The sequence below is a fragment of the Triticum aestivum genome, chromosome 2A, assembly GCF_018294505.1.
Source record: "Triticum aestivum cultivar Chinese Spring chromosome 2A, IWGSC CS RefSeq v2.1, whole genome shotgun sequence".
Taxonomy (NCBI): domain Eukaryota; kingdom Viridiplantae; phylum Streptophyta; class Magnoliopsida; order Poales; family Poaceae; genus Triticum; species Triticum aestivum.
The window spans coordinates 754,184,699-754,202,021 of record NC_057797.1 but is presented as its reverse complement, the minus strand read 5'-3'; the positions used below and the strand labels follow the sequence as shown (position 1 = coordinate 754,202,021).

Below are 17,323 nucleotides of genomic sequence, written 5' to 3'. Positions count from 1 at the left end.
CTAGCTATATACGGTCTATGTCAATTGTCAACCTTGATGTATTCATCTATACCAAAGATTGAGGCTGCTCTGCTCTCTTCCCCGAAGGTAGGCCATCTGTGCTATATATGGTCTATGTCGACCTTGATGTTTTTATCCTTATCAACTACTCCCTTCGTCCGAAAACACTTGTCATCAAAATGGATAAAAGGAGATGTATCTAGACATATTTTAGTTTTAGATAAATTCATTTTTATTCATTTTGATGACAAGTATTTTCGGACGGAGGAAGTAGTTCCATTAATTGCAGACTTTGTCAACTTTCATCTAATCTGTGACGGCGCAAGCAGCTATGCACTACATCCCCATCTTCTTCCTCCTGTTCTTGAGTTCATTCTGCAAACCCGATGACCAGCTCACACAAGCAAAGCCACTCACCGACCGCGACACTCTCATCTCCGAGAGCGGTGACTTTGCTCTAGGCTTCTTCTCCCCGACAAGCTCCAACAAGAGTTTTTACCTTGGCATATGGTACCACAGCCTCCCCGGGCCACGGACCGCCGTGTGGATCGCCAACCGAGACAGCCCAATCACCAACCCTTGGTCCATGATGCTCGCGGTAACTAACAATTCTCGCATGGTATTATCTGACTCTGAAGGCCGTAATATTTGGATGGCAGCAAGCAATATCACCACTGGAGCGGCAGGAGCTTATGCAGTACTAAACAACTCGGGGAACTTTGTTCTCCGTTCGTCGAACAACATGGACATATGGCAGGGTTTTGATCATCCAACCGACACAATACTTCCAACCATGAGATTCTTGGTGAGCTACAAAGCACAAATCATCGCACGCCTTGTTGCTTGGAAGGGCCCGGATGACCCATCTTCTGGGGACTTCTCATGCAGCGGCGACACAAGATCCCCAGACCTTCAGTTGGTAACTTGGAACAAGGCTAGGTTATATTGTCGTATCATTGTGTTGGACGGTGTGTCGGTGTCCGGTGGCACACTAAACAACACTAGCTCCATCTCGTACCGAACAATTGTCACCTCTGGAGACGAGTTCAGTTACAGGTTCACTGTTTCCGACAACTCACCATTCAGGCGCATGATGCTTGACTACACTGGCAAGTTGAAGAATCTAGGTTGGGACAATCACTCTGCGTCGTGGATAGTCATCAATGAGCTTATGAGCACCCCAATAGTGCTTGCGATCTCTACGCCTCTTCTGGCCCGTTTGGCTACTGTGACTTCACTGAGGCCATTCCAACATGTCAGTGCTTTGATGGGTTTGAGCCCATCGACAGTAGTAACTCTTTTAAAGGATGTCAGAGAAAAGAAGCGCTGAAATGCAGCAAGAAAAGTCATTTCACGCCTTTTCCTGGAATGAAGGTTCCTAACATGTTCTTGCATATACGGAACAGAAACTTGGATGACTGTGCAGCTGAGTGCATCAACAATTGCTCGTGTACAGCGTATGCTTATGCCGACTTGAGTAGCGGAGGTGCTATGGCAGACCCATCAAGGTGCTTAGTTTGGTCAGGGGAGCTTATTGATGCTCAGAAGGCAACCGGTAGCGAGAACCTGTACCTCCGACTTGCCGACTCTCCTGGTATTCGGTATTCCATGCCCTTTTTTTTACCTAGTCAGTAGTGTTTTTAATACTCTATTGCTAGTATATACTCCAAAAAAATCTAAGCATACCATTTTCAAGATATCCGATCTAAATATATCAAGCAGTATCAGTAGTTAAAGTTTTAGAAGTTCCATATCCAAAACATCACCACTGGTAGAAAAAGGGCCTATAGTCCCGGTTCGTAAGGGCCTTTAGTCCCGGTTCCGGAACCGGGACTAAAGTGTCGGTACTAATACCTCCCCTCTTTAGTCCCGGTTCAATCCAGAACCAGGACTAAAGGCCCTCCACGTGGGCAGTGCGCAGAGCCCAGTCAGGAGACCCTTTGGTCCCGGTTGGTGGCACCAACCGGGACCAATAGGCATCCACGCGTCAGCACTTCTGTGGCTGGGGTTTTTGTTTTTTTTTGAAAGGGGGGGGGGTTGGGGGTTTTGGGGGGTTAATTTAGGTGTTTCATATATTGTGATAGCTAGTTATAATTAATAGAGAGAAGTGTCCTCTGTTATGTCTGTGCTTGGTCGACGATACGTACTATACATACGTATATAGAGAGGACTAGACACGCTAGCTAGCTAGTAAGCAAACGAAGGAAACAGAAGATCGTCATGAACATATATGCATATATACAGAGAGAAGTGATATCGACCACCTCTCCTTCTCCGAGAGATTGGTCGAACAACAAGTTCTCGTATATCTATCTGACACTACCGGCTACATATATACAATAATTATCTCTTACAAATATAATCATACGGACTCAGGGTCCACATAGAATTCTCCGTCTTCAGGGATCACGTGGTCAAGAAAGAATGCCGCCAATTCCTCTTGAATTGCTCGCATGCGAGCTGGTGCTAGGAGTTCATCCCGCTTCCGAAACATCTAATTTGAAGAAGGGGGTCAATACATATATATATATATATATATATATATATATATATATATATATATATATATATATATATATAAATGAATGAAACTCAACACAAATGATGGTAATAAAATAAAATTGTGAATGTTGTTATTTACGTACTTCATATTGTTCGTTAGAGTACCCGCCCCGCTCACAGGTCGTGTGGTGGATGGACTCGCAGATGTAGTATCCACATAAATCATTCCCTTGTTCCTGCCACAACCACTTTACAAGAAATAGAGGTCAATCAAATTGATAAGCAAGAATGCTAAATGGTATTGATGAAACTAGCGCTTGAATCACTAGGAGATGCGCGGAACATGCTACTATAGTACTTACTTTCGGGTGTCTAAATTCCAGCTCCTTCGGCAGTCCCGGAACTGTTTTGGTGAATTTTCTCCAAACCTCGCCGGACAAAGAAAACAATTACTTGATATCAGGAAATGAACAAAGTTGCTGATATGGTGGATAATGATCGATTTAACTTACTTCTTGAGGATTTCAGTCATGTCCGCATACTCCTTGGGATCTTTTCGTTTAGAGTCCAAGACGGTTACTACTCCCTGCTCAAGCTTAATCTCTAGGAGAATATAGTGGAAACTGCACACACATGCATAACTCATGAATTACATTACTATAACCTTGACTAATATATAAGGGAAACCGAATACGCACAAGACAGTAACACTCACCTGAAGTTGTAAGGAAAGAGTATTATATCTTTGTTTTGATTTATTACGAACGATCGTAGCAAGTTGGCCTCGGTAGCTGCGGCATGAAGTTTAACCTGAGTTGCATCTATGAGATATGTGTTAATGAACCCAATATCACCGACTTGTCTTTTCTTCAATTCGGCGATCTTCAATCTGCATAATATAGTGAGGATGATTATAAATACATGCAATGAAAGAGCTAAGCTATATAGAGAAACTTAATGACAGAAGTAGTACTACTTACAGACAGTAGCAGGCGACCGTTGTTTTATCGAGGGCCAATTGATTGAAAAACTGATAGAACTCCTCAAATGGAACAGGCAACAGATCAATTCCAACGAGGTCATGCTCCTTTTTAACTTTCACATACAAAGTACTCCTCCCCCCAGAGTCTCTGCAGATTTTCAAGTACCAATCATGCAATCTTCGCATCATCGTTGATAGAGATCTTTCATCTTTGACGAGAGGCTTCCCGTACTCGTATCTTTGTATCTGCACCTCCATGGGTTCATAATGTACTTCGTCGGGCAGGTAATCTGCAAGATTGCTATAACCGGGCACCATCCTCGGATCATTATCGACGTTGTGGCTAGGCACCTTGAGCGGGGGGCACGATTGCTTCGCTTGTTCGCCGAGCTGGGCAATTTGTTTCCCAGCTCGTCGTTCTTTCAGCCTTTGATCACTGACAGTACTTCCCGACCGCTCCGCTTCGGCAAATTCCTTTCCAATAATGCGGTCATAGTTTCCTTTCGGCGGATCAGACTTCGGTGGTTTTGTCAGGGCAGCCAGAGTGCGCTTCACTTTCACCCGATCTACCTTCTCCTCCGGAGGTGGATGTTTCTTTGCTTTCACCCCTTCAAAGAAGTTCCTCACTTCTTCTCGCGCGATCTCGGCGTTCTCCTCCAGGGTCCTCTCATATGGTAACTTCTCTGGAGTCTTCAGAGAAGGACCGAATCTGTATGTCCTCCCGCCTCTGGTTGTACTGCTAGACGCCGACCGAGCAGACGGAGCGGTTGTCTTCTTTACTTGCTTAAGCGGCGGAGGAGAAGGACTACGACGCGCCGGAGCAGCTGGAGCGGCGGCAGGTCTCTTCCGCCCTTGCTGACGAGGCGGAGAAGGAGGAGGCTGGCTGCTCGGGCGCGTCGGCGCAGGCGGAGAAGGAGGCGGAGTGCCGCCACGCGCCGGAGAAGGAGCCGGCCGAGGGCCCTGATCGTCACTCGCCGGAGGAGGAGGCGGTGGAGGCGGAGTGCCCTGACTCGCCGGAGGAGGAGGAGGAGGCGGTGGCGTCCAGTTCGGAAGGTTGATGAGCTCCTTCCGCCATAGGCATGGAGTCTTCAGAGCAGACCCCAGCCGAGTCTCCCCTTCACCGGTAGGGTGGTCAAGCTGGAGGTCCTCAAATCCCTCCGTTATCTCATCCACCATCACCCTAGCATATCCTTCTGGAATCGGCCGGCAGTGAAAAGTTGCGCCGGGTTCAGTAGGATAAACAGAGCCAACAGCCGCCTTGACCTTCAAATTCATCCATTGCGTCATAAGGTGGCAATTTTGAGACTCCGTTATAGCATCCACGGGATAGCTGGCAGGAGCCGTCAAGGCATGCTCCAGCTGAAGCAGCTCGGTGGAAGCCACGCTGCTTCTGCGCTGAGATGGCGGGGTAGCTTCGGGGGAGGCTTCGGCAGTACGTTTGCTGCGATTTGCTTCTCGTTCCTCTATCGCGTCTACCCTTGCTTGCAGCGCCTGTATTTGGGTCTGCTGCACTTTTTTCCTCCTCTCATGGGATTTGTAACCGCCTGCGTCCGGAAACCCAACCTTCCACGGAATGGAGCCTGGCGTGCCTCGTGTCCGTCCAGGGTGCTCAGGATTCCCGAGGGCCATTGTGAGCTCGTCGTTCTCTCTGTCTGGAAAGAACGTCCCTTCCTGCGCTGCTTCGATATACTGCTTAAGCTTACTGACTGGTATGTCCATTTGATCGTTCGTCCAAATGCACTTCCCTGTTACAGGGTCCAGTGTTCCGCCAGCCCCGAAGAACCAAGTCCGGCAACGGTCTGGCCAGTTAATTGTCTCTGGTTCGATCCCTTTATGAACCAGATCATTCTCAGTCTTGGACCACTTAGGCCGGGCTACGAGGTAGCCACCTGACCCCGTGCGATGGTGAAGCTTCTTCTTCGCAGCATTTTGCTTGTTTGTCGCCGACATCTTCTTACTCTTTTCTGATGTCTTGTGGGCCACAAATGCGGGCCAGTGATCTCTGATCTTCTCATATCTGCCCTTGAATTCTGGTGTCTCATTATTTTCGACAAACTTATTCAGCTCTTTCTTCCACCTCCTGAATAGTTCTGCCATCCTCTTCAGAGCAAAAGACTTGATTAATTTCTCTTTAACTGGGTTCTCTGGATTATCCTCAGGCGGTAGGGTGAAATTTGACTTCAGCTCAGTCCAAAGATCATTTTTCTGCATATCATTGACATAAGACACCTCAGGGTCTTCTGTAGCCGGCTTAAACCATTGCTGGATGCTTATCGGGATCTTGTCCCTAACCAGAACCCCGCACTGAGCAACAAATGCGCTCTTTGTCCGGAGGGGTTCAATAGGTTGGCCGTCGGGCGCGATTGCTATGATCTCAAACTTTTCATCCGAGCTCAACTTTTTCTTCGGGCCTCGTCTCTTTACCGAAGTTGTGCTCGATTCGGAGGGCTAGAAAAAAGAACAAAGACTTAATTAATATGTGTACATACCAAAACAATGAATGCATCAATCAGCTAGTCAGCATAGGCTTAACTAATATATATACCTGGCCGGACTCGGTTCGGTCACCGGAGCCGTCATCACGGTCTCCTTCTTGCACCGGCATTGGGTCACCGGAGCCGTCCTCATGTTCTTCTTCTTGCACCGGCATTAGGTCACCGTAGCCAGCTTGTTCACCCTCTCCTTCCAGACCATCGGTTTCGTTGAGAAACAACGAGATGGCATCACTTCCTTCTGCGATTATGTCCCTCAACAACGCTTCTTTTGTTGCTTCGTCTAGGGCGGTGTCCATAGTTTCTACAAATATTTACAACATGGCAATTATTATTCAAACATGACAGATGGATATATTAGTGCCAAACATAGAACTAGCTACCTAATCATAGTAAGCTATCGGGAGGGGGTATATATCGACAACGACGACACTACATCTATGTCCCTCGACGACCCTCGTTCCCGATAAAAAAAAGAGGAAGAAGAAGAAAAATAAGAGGAGAAGAAAGAATAGAGGAGAAGATCTCCTCTATTCTTTCTTCTCCTCTTTTTTTCTTCTTCCTCTTCTTTTTTATCCTCTTCTTCCTCTCATGTTCGATAGGATCGCCGAGGGGTCGGGAGGTTGCCTAGTGTCAAGGGATTCAACAAAACCATGTCTTCATCATTAGGCGAAAGTAACATGTGCATGATGGTACGAAGCTCTTCAAAGTTGTTCTGGAACGGAGTCCCAGATAGGATAATTCGCTTTTTGGTACAAAGTTCAGCAAGAGCCTTCCGAATATCGCTATTTGGAAGGCCTTTGCTGAATTCGTACCAAAAGGCGGATTATTCTATCCGGGACTCCATTCCAGAACAACTTTGCAGAACTTCGTACCAACATGCCCTGGTTACTTCCGGCTAATGATGAAGGCATGGATTTCTTCAATACTTTGACACTAGGAAACCTCTCTCTACTTCCGGCTAATAAGAATAAGAAGAAGAAGAAGAAGAAGAAGAAGAAGAAGAAGAAGAAGAAGAAGAAGAAGAAGAAGAAGAAGAAGAAGAAAAGAAGAAAAAAAGAGGAGAAGAAGAAAGGAATAGTGGAGAAAAGAGAAAATAGAATATATTCTATTTTCTCTTCTTCTCCACTATTCCTTTCTTCTTCTCCTCTTCTTTTTCTTCTTTTTTCTTCTTCTTATTTATTTCTCCTCTTCTTTTCGGTAGAGGAAACCCTAAATAGCTAGCAAGTATCGTGGGTGTGAGATACATGTGGCCTTCGGTGTCGGACACTACATCCACGTCCCACAAGTGACGTGGGCGTCGAAGCCCGCGCCACTTGTGGGATGTGGGTGTAGTGTCCGACACCGACGGTACATGTATCTCACACCGACGATACTTTCTATTTAGGGTTTCTCCTCTACCGCTCCTCGACCTCTCGACGACCCTCGTTCCCGATAAAATAAAGAGGAAGAAGAAGAAGAAAAAAAGAGAAGAAAGAATAGAGGAGAAGACTTCCTCTTCTTCCTCTCCTCTTCTTCTCCCTCTTCTTCCCCTTCTTCCTCGCCTCTCTCATGAATGTCCGGCGTTCTCGACCCCCCCCCCACGTGTCGAAGAAAAAAAAGAAAAAAAAGAGGAGAAGAAGAAAGGAATAGAGGAGAAAAGAGAAAATAGAATATATATTCTATTTTTCTCTTCTTCTCCTCTATTCCTTTCTTCTTCTCCTCTTCTTTTTCTTCTTTTTTCTTCTTCTTATTTATTTCTCCTCTTCTTTTCGGTAGAGGAAACCCTAAATAGCTAGCAAGTATCGTGGGTGTGAGATACATGTGGCCTTCGGTGTCGGACACTACATCCACGTCCCACAAGTGACGTGGGCGTCGAAGCCCGCGCCACTTGTGGGATGTGGGTGTAGTGTCCGACACCGACGGTACATGTATCTCACACCGACGATACTTTCTATTTAGGGTTTCTCCTCTACCGCTCCTCGACCTCTCGACGACCCTCGTTCCCGATAAAATAAAGAGGAAGAAGAAGAAGAAAAAAGAAGAGAAGAAAGAATAGAGGAGAAGACTTCCTCTTCTTCCTCTCCTCTTCTTCTCCCTCTTCTTCCCCTTCTTCCTCGCCTCTCTCATGAATGTCCGGCGTTCTCGACCCCCCCCCCACCCTCGACCCCTAGGCGACCGTCGACCCCTCCCGATAAAAAAAAGATGAAGAAGAAGAAAAAAAGAGGAGAAGAAAGAATAGAGGAGAAGCTCCTCTATTCTTTCTTCTCCTCTTTTTTTTCTTCTTCCTCTTCTTTTTTATCCTCTTCTTCCTCTCATGTTCGACGACCCTCGACCCCGATAACATTTTTCCCGATAACATTTTTTCTCCGAGATAGTTAGTGTTCCCGAGTGAACCGGAGGGGGACATTTTTTTCTACGAATGTTCTATATACATACATCCATCGATATCATTCCATACATACATATACATCTACATTATATATGAACAAAAAAATATCAAAATTCATCATACATACATGTACAGTATATATGAACAAAAATTATAAACTTTCTCCCCAACTCATACATACATACATACATACATCTACATCATATCAATATTTTGCAAATTAAGGAGCAGGGAAGGAAGGAAGGGGGGAGGATGGGGCGGTAGCTACCTCTCCCGGAGGGATCGGGGAGGAGACGCGGGCGGCCGGCGTCGGGGGCGACGGCGACGAGGACGGGCTCGGGGTCGGCGAGGGCGAGGGCGACGGCGGGGCGCGCTCGGCGGCGGCGGACGGGCTCGGGGGCGCAGGGGGTGCTCGGGGGCGGCGGATGGGCTCGGCGGCGCAGGGGGTGCTCGGGGCGGTGGACGGGCGGCCGGCGACGACGGCGAGGCAGGGGCGCTCGGGGCGGGGCAGGGGCAACGGCGGCGACGGCGAGGCGAGCACAGGGGCAGCCTGGCGGCGACGTCGGGGCGGGATCGAAGAAACTGAACCAAAATTTTCACAAGTGTGGCTTATATAGACGGAGCATTGGTCCCGGTTGGTGGCACAAACCGGGACTAATGCCCCCTTTAGTCCCGGTTGGTGCCACGAACCGGGACCAAAGGCCAATTTTCAGCAGCCCAAAGGGCGGGAAGCGGCGGCCTTTGGTCCCGGTTGGTGGAACCAACCGGGACTAAAGGGGGGCATTGGTCACGGTTGGTGCCACGAACCGGGACCAATGCCCCCTTTAGTCCCGGTTGGTGCCACCAACCGGGACCAATGGCCTTTGCTGCCCCGAGCCCAAAAGTTTAGTCCCACATCGCTAGCTGAAGGGCGCCGGCACTGGTTTATAAGCGCTGGTGTTCCTACCCATTCGAGCTCCTCTCTAATGCAGGCTTTCGGGCCTAAACTTGCTACTGCCTGTGGGCCTATTGGGCCTTCTGCGGGCCTGAATCTGGCCCATGTAGGGTTTCTAGTCGTATTCAGGCCGTGGAGGCCCAGTAGGAGGCATTTTTTTTGGTTTTTTCTTTTTATTTCTATATTTTTTTGGTTTTTTATTTTTTTATTTCTACTTAAAACTAAATACTTACAGTTTTTTAGTGATTTCTTTTAGCTTTTAGGTCACAAAAATTATAAACTTTCTGTTAGTGCCATTAGTTTTAAATTTTAAATAGTTTAAATTTGAATTTTTAAAAATTTGTGTGAATCACTAGTTTATGAATAACTTTACTATAAAAATAGAATTTTTTTCTATTTATTTTTTATTTCTACTTACAACTAAATACTTACAGTTTTTTAGTGATTTCTTTTTGCTTTTAGGTCACAAAAATTATAAACTTTCTGTTAGTGCCATTAGTTTTAAATTTTAAATAGTTTAAATTTGAATTTTTAAAAATTTGTGTGAATTACTAGTTTATGAATAACTTTACTATAAAAATAGAATTTTTTTTCTATTTATTTTTTATTTCTACTTACAACTAAATACTTACAGTTTTTAGTGATTTCTTTTTGCTTTTAGGTCACAAAAATTATAAAATTTCTGTTAGTGCCATTAGTTTTAAATTTTAAATAGTTTAAATTTGAATTTTTAAAAATTTGTGTGAATCACTAGTTTATGATTAACTTTACTATAAAACGGACAATGGTAGCATGTTCGTCTGTTACAAATTTGGCATGGTATGATCATAATATTTGCGGGAGAAAGTCTTCACTTTTTCTTCGCTTGTGTCATTTGCTTATTGCGCCGTAACCATGGATAATCTTCATTGTTTATCAGGATGCTTGGGTCAGCCTTGACATTGAAGGGAGGAATTTCATGAAATTTTTCATAATCTTCAGACATGTCTGTCTTGCCGTCCACTCCCAGGATGTCCCTTTTTCCTGAAAGAACTATGTGGCGCTTTGGCTCATCGTATGATGTATTCGCTTCCTTATCTTTTCTTTTTCTCGATTTGGTAGACATGTCCTTCACATAGATAACCTGTGCCACATCATTGGCTAGGACGAACGGTTCGTCAGTGTACCCAAGATTTTTCAGATCCACTGTTGTCATTCCGTACTGTGGGTCTACCTGTACCTCGCCGCCTAACAGATTGACCCATTTGCACTTAAACAAAGGGACCTTAAAATCAGGTCCGTAGTCAAGTTCCCATATGTCCACTATGTAACCATAATATGTGTCCTTTCCGCTCTCTGTTGCTGCATCAAAGCGGACACCGCTGTTTTGGTTGGTGCTCTTTTGATCTTGGGCGATCGTGTAAAATGTATTCCCATTTATCTCGTATCCTTTGTAAGTCAATACAGTCAAAGATGGTCCCCTGGACAACAAGTACAACTCATCACAAATAGTGTTGTCACCTCTGAGACGTGTTTCCAACCAACTGCTGAAAGTCCTGATGTGTTCACATGTAATCCAGTCATCGCACTGCTCCGGGTGTTTGGAGCGCAGACTGTTCTTGTGTTCATCGACATACGGGGTCACCAAGGTAGAGTCCTGTAGAACTGTGTAATGTGCTTGAGACCAAGAATATCCGTCCCTGCATATTATTGAGTCTCTTCCAAGAGTGCCTTTTCCAGTCAGTCTCCCCTCATACCGCGATTTAGGGAGACCTATCTTGTTAAGGCCAGGAATGAAGTCAACACAAAACCCGATAACATCCTCTGTTTGATGGCCCATGGAGATGCTTCCTTCTGGCCTAGCGCGGTTACGGACATATTTCTTTAGGACTCCCATGAACCTCTCAAAGGGGAACATATTGTGTAGAAATACGGGCCCCAGGATGACAATCTCGTCGACTAGATGAACTAGGACGTGCGTCATGATATTGAAGAAGGATGGTGGGAACACCAGCTCGAAACTGACAAGACATTGCGCCACATCACTCCTTAGCCTTGGTACGATTTCTGGACCGATCACCTTCTGAGAGATTGCATTGAGGAATGCACATAGCTTCACAATGGCTAATCGGACGTTTTCCGGTAGAAGCCCCCTCAATGCAACCGAAAGCAGTTGCGTCATAATCACGTGGCAGTCATGAGACTTTAGGTTCTGAAACTTTTTCTCTGGCATATTTATTATTCCCTTTATATTCGACGAGAAGCCAGTCGTGACCTTCATACTGAGCAGGCATTCAAAGAAGATTTCTTTCTCTTCTTTCGTAAGAGCGTAGCTGGCAGGACCTTTATACTGCTTCGGAGGCATGCCGTCTTTTTTGTGCAAACGTTGCAGGTCCTCTCGTGCCTCAGGTGTATCTTTTGTCTTCCCATACACGCCCAACAAGCCTAGCAGGTTCACGCAAAGGTTCTTCGTCACGTGCATCACGTCGATTGAGGAGCGGACCTCTAGGTCTTTCCAGTAGGGTAGGTCCCAAAATATAGATTTCTTCTTCCACATGGGTGCGTGTCCCTCAGCGTCATTCGGAACAGCTAGTCCACCGGGACCCTTTCCAAAGATTACGTAGTGTAAATCATTGACCATAGCAAGCACGTGATCACCGGTGCGCATGGCGGGCTTCTTCCGGTGATCTGCCTCGCCTTTGAAATGCTTGCCTTTCTTTCGACATTGATGGTTGGTCGGAAGAAATCGACGATGGCCCAGGTACACATTCTTCCTGCATTTGTCCAGGTATATACTTTCAGTGTCATCTAAACAGTGCGTGCATGCGTGGTATCCTTTGTTTGTCTGTCCTGAAAGGTTACTGAGAGCGGGCCAATCGTTGATGGTCACGAACAGCAACGCCTTAAGGTTAAATTCCTCCTGTCTGTGCTCATCCCACGTACGTACACCGTTTCCATTCCACAGCTGTAAAAGTTCTTCAACTAATGGCCTTAGGTACACATCAATTTCGTTGTCGGGTTGCTTAGGGCCTTGGATGAGAAGTGGCATCATAATGAACTTCCGCTTCATGCACATCCAAGGAGGAAGGTTATACATACATAGAGTCACGGGCCAGGTGCTGTGATTGCTGCTCTGCTCCCCGAAAGGATTAATGCCATCCGCGCTTAAAGCAAACCATACATTCCTTGGGTCCTTTGCAAACTCATCCCAGTACTTTATCTCGATTTTTCTCCACTGCGACCCGTCAGCGGGTGCTCTCAACTTCCCATCTTTCTTTCGGTTCTCACTGTGCCATCGCATCAACTTGGCATGCTCTTCGTTTCTGAACAGACGTTTCAACCATGGTATTATAGGAGCATACCACATCACCTTCGCAGGAACCCTCTTCCTGAGGGGCTCGCCGTCAACATCACCAGGGTCATCTCGTCTGATCTTATACCGCAATGCACCGCATACCGGGCATGCGTTCAGATCCTTGTATGCACCACGGTAGAGGATGCAGTCATTAGGGCATGCATGTATCTTCTCCACCTCCAATCCTAGAGGGTATATGACCTTCTTTACTACGTATGTACTGTCGGGCAATTCGTTATCCTTTGGAAGCTTCTTCTTCAATATTTTCAGTAGGTTCTCAAATCCTTTGTCAGCCACAGCATTCTCTGCCTTCCACTTCAGCAATTCCAGTACGGTACCGAGCTTTGTGTTGCCATCTTCGCAATTGGGGTATAACCCTTTTTTGTGATCCTCTAACATGTGATCGAACTTCAGCTTCTCCTTTTGACTAATGCATTGCGTCCTTGCATCGACAATGACCCGGCGGAGATCATCATCATCGGGCACATCATCTGGTTCCTCTTGATCTTCAGCAGCTTCACCCGTGGCAGCATCATTGGGCACATCGTCTGGTTCCTCTTGATCTTCACCAGCTCCCCCCGTTGCAGCATCATCGTATTCAGGGGGCACATAGTTGTCATCATACTCTTCTTCTTCGCCGTCTTCCATCATAACCCCTATTTCTCCGTGCCTCGTCCAAACATTATAGTGTGGCATGAAACCCTTGTAAAGCAGGTCGGAGTGAAGGATTTTCCGGTTAGAGTAAGACCTCATATTCCCACATTCAGTGCATGGACAACACATAAAACCATTCTGCTTGTTTGCCTCAGCCGCATCGAGAAACTCATGCACGCCCTTAATGTACTCGCGGGTGTGTCTGTCACCGTACATCCATTGCCGGTTCATCTGTGTGCATTATATATAATTAAGTGTCCAAATTAATAGAAGTTCATCATCACATTAAAACCAAAGTGCATACATAGTTCTCATCTAACAACATATAGCTCTCCAGAGCATCTAATTAATTAAACCATACATTGAAACTATGTAAAACATTTCAATGCGAAAACAAATGTGATCATAATCGCAACCAAGGTAACAATTGATCCAACGGTATAATGATACCAAGCCTCGGTATGAATGGCATATTTTCTAATCTTTCTAATCTTCAAGCGCATTGCATCCATCTTGATCTTGTGATCATCGACGACATCCGCAACATGCAACTCCAATATCATCTTCTCCTCCTCAATTTTTTTTATTTTTTCCTTCAACAAATTGTTTTCTTCTTCAACTAAATTTAACCTCTCGACAATAGGGTCGGTTGGCATTTCCGATTCACATACATCCTAGATAAATAAAATCTATGTCACGTTGGTCGGCATAATTTTCATAAACAATAAATGAACCAATAGTTATAAAGATAATATACATACCAAATCCGAATCATACACAGGACGAGGGCCGACGGGGGCGGATATCAAAACCATCGCACTATATAAGATGCAATAATAAATGTAAGAAAATGATACAAGTATCTATCTAAACATACAAGTAAGAATATTTTTCCTTTCAGAAAGAAGATAAGAACAAGAGGCTCACCACGGTGGTGTCGGTGATGAGATCGGCGTGGGTGATCGACGGCGGTGAAGATGGGGACGGGGCGTGACGGACCGCTAAATCTAGACAAATCTCGAGGAAAATGGAGCTTGGAGGTCGAGCTTCGAGAGGAGAAAGCTTAAGTAGTGTGGCTCGGGCATTCCATCGAACACCTCATGTGCATAGGAGGTGAGCTAGAGCACCACAAAGCCCTCTCCCCCTCGGCCAGAAAAAACAGAGCACTGTGCTCTGCTCTTGTGCGAGGGGGTATATATAGGCACCTCATTGGTCCTGGTTGGTGGCATGAACCGGGACTAAAGGGGAGCCTTTGGTCCCGGTTCAAGCCACCAACCGGGACCAATGGTGGTGGGCCAGGAGCGAGGCCCATTGGTCCTGGTTCGTCCCACCAACCGGGACCAAAAGGTCCAGACGAACCGGGACCAATGGCCCACGTGGCCCGGCCAGCCCCCTGGGCTCACGAACCGGGACCAATGCCCACATTGGTCCCGGTTCTACACTGAACCGGGACTAATGGGCTGAGCCGGCCTGGACCATAGCCCTGTTTTCTACTAGTGCACGTTGTTTAGAACTGGAAGGAGTACATAAAAGGAAGGTGCTCTTGTTTAAATATACACGACATTCCTTTTAACATCATTTTACAATTGCTAGGTTGTTCAATTACTTCTGGCCTTCACTTTCAAATTCAACTACAATTCTTTCCAGATTCCATGTCTTAACTTTCCCAGAAGGAGAATTTTCACCCGCAATTTTTTCTCCCAGAAGGCCATAGCTAGTTACTATTTTTTTGTCTTGAATTAACAATAATGGCCAATGCATATTTGCAAAATCAACTACCTTTTTTTAAGATGACCAAATCTTTGATTTACCACCTGCCCTGGTAGTTCTGGTTAAGAAATAACGTTAGTCTAGGTGCCTAATTAGCTTCACTAATCCGTCATGATACTTATGGAAGTTAATTCTGAATTCTGATTGGACGCATTTCTGCCGTCGACAAGAAAACCAGTCCAGTAGAGATTGTACTCCCCATTATATCATGTCTGCTACTACTGGCATGCATAGTCTTCGTCTGGATGAACAAATATAGAGGTAGAGTAAAAAAATATCCTCTTGTTTTCGACATCTTATATTAGTACAAGAATTAAGAAAAAGGGTGGATGTCCTAATCAACAGGAAAATGGAGACAGAAGAAAAACCAGAAGAAACTGATGCTAGGATACATTAGCACATCCAACTCACTAGAAGGCAATAATACGGAATTTCCATGTTTTAGCTATGAAGACATACTTTCAGCAACAAATTTTTTTCTCGGATTCCAGCTTGCTTGGAGGTGGAGGTTTTGGCAAAGTTTACAAGGTAACATGATGTACTAGCCTTGTCATTCGAGGTACAAAGGAAATAATTTTAGAGTTGAAAAGTATCTTGGGCTCAATTGGAAAACACATTTCTTCATGTTAAAATATTACACATAGTGTTTGAAAAAGTTTGTTTCAATTTTTTTTCTCGGTTGAAAAAGTTTGCTCGTGTAGGGCACACTGGAAGGTGGAAATGAAGTTGCTGTCAAGAGGCTTAGTAAGAGTTCTGGACAAGGTATGGTGGAGTTCAAAAATGAAGTAGTTCTCATTGCAAAACTGCAGCATAAGAACCTAGTCAGACTTCTCGGCTGCTGCATTCATGAAGATGAGAAGTTATTGATCTACGAGTACTTAGCTAATAAAAGTTTGGATGCCTTTATTTTTGGTATGTGCTTGTTTGTTGATTACATACTTTTTTTACATTAACAAAAATGATACTCATGATGATCTGTTTCCTTCCATATTGATCATGAAAGATCATGCACGAAAACATGTGCTCGATTGGTTGACACGGTTCAAAATAATTAAAGGAATAGCAAGATGCCTTCTTTATCTCCACCAAGATTCAAGATTAACAGTAATTCAGAGGGATCTCAAAGCAAGCAACATTTTGTTGGATATAGAAATGACTCCTAAAATTTCAGATTTTGGTATGGCAAGAATCTTTGGTGCAAACCAGAATCATGCTAACACAACCCGGGTCGTCGGAACATAGTAAGTAACTGGTTTACTAATAAACTCTTAGCGCTCTAGTTTATATGGTTTAGTATAGTGTGTTTTGTACATTCCTTGCTAACTTGTTGAATGTTTTAAATAATGGTTATATGTCCCCTGAATATGCAATGGGAGGTGCATTTTCTATGAAATCAGACACTTATAGCTTTGGGGTTCTTCTCTTGGAGATTGTTAGTGGCATGAAGATTAGCTCACCTCAGCTCAACATGGAATTTTGTAGCCTTATATCTTATGTAAGTATTGCATATTCACCATTGGGCTCTTTGCCGAGCATTTTCTAGCCGACACATGGCAGAGGCAAGTCTTTGCCAAGTGTTCGTTTTCTGCTGAGTGCTTTTTAGCCACACTTGGTTTAGGAGGGTCTTTGCCAAGTGTACGACAGGATGCACTCGGAAATCACCTCAATCCTGGTAGTGAATATGGGAATTTTCTAATTAATCTCTCACCCAAACAATATATTTATTAACTTGATCATGACTTCATGCTATTGGTCAGGCCTGGAGATTATGGGAAGATGAAAAATATACCGAACTGGTGGACTCCTTCATTGTTGCGAGCTGCCCACTTCATGAGGTTGCACAGTGCATTCATGTGGGACTCTTGTGTGTCCAAGACCATCCAAATGATAGACCACTAATGTCCTCAGTTATGTTTATGTTGGAGAATGAAAGTGCAGTGCTTGCACCTCCAAAGCATCCTGTATACTTTGCTCTAGGTAATTATGAAGGTGAAGAAGCCAGGGAGAAAATGAGTTCCACAAATGACATGAGTATGACAACGCTCAAGGGTTGTTAGTTTTTGCACAACTTAATGTGCATGAATTTTAGTGTACATCATGGGTGGAGCTAGCATTAAAGCATTAGAACTATCTTTATTTGATTTGACCCAATGATTTGGCAGAGGTGAGCCAATTAAGCATTTGTTTTGGCTGGGCCCCTCGTATACATAGTTGTATGCTTTATGATTTACTTTCTCGATTCGAACTGAAGTGTTGCTTAGGTGGCTGCAATATTTGTGAGTCT

General features: G+C 44.9%; 1 pseudogene; it reads left to right on the top strand.

Moving 5' to 3' along the window:
- Positions 1-331: 331 nt before the first annotated feature.
- Positions 332-17,096, top strand: LOC123192005 (receptor-like serine/threonine-protein kinase SD1-7; annotated as a pseudogene).
- Positions 17,097-17,323: the final 227 nt, after the last annotated feature.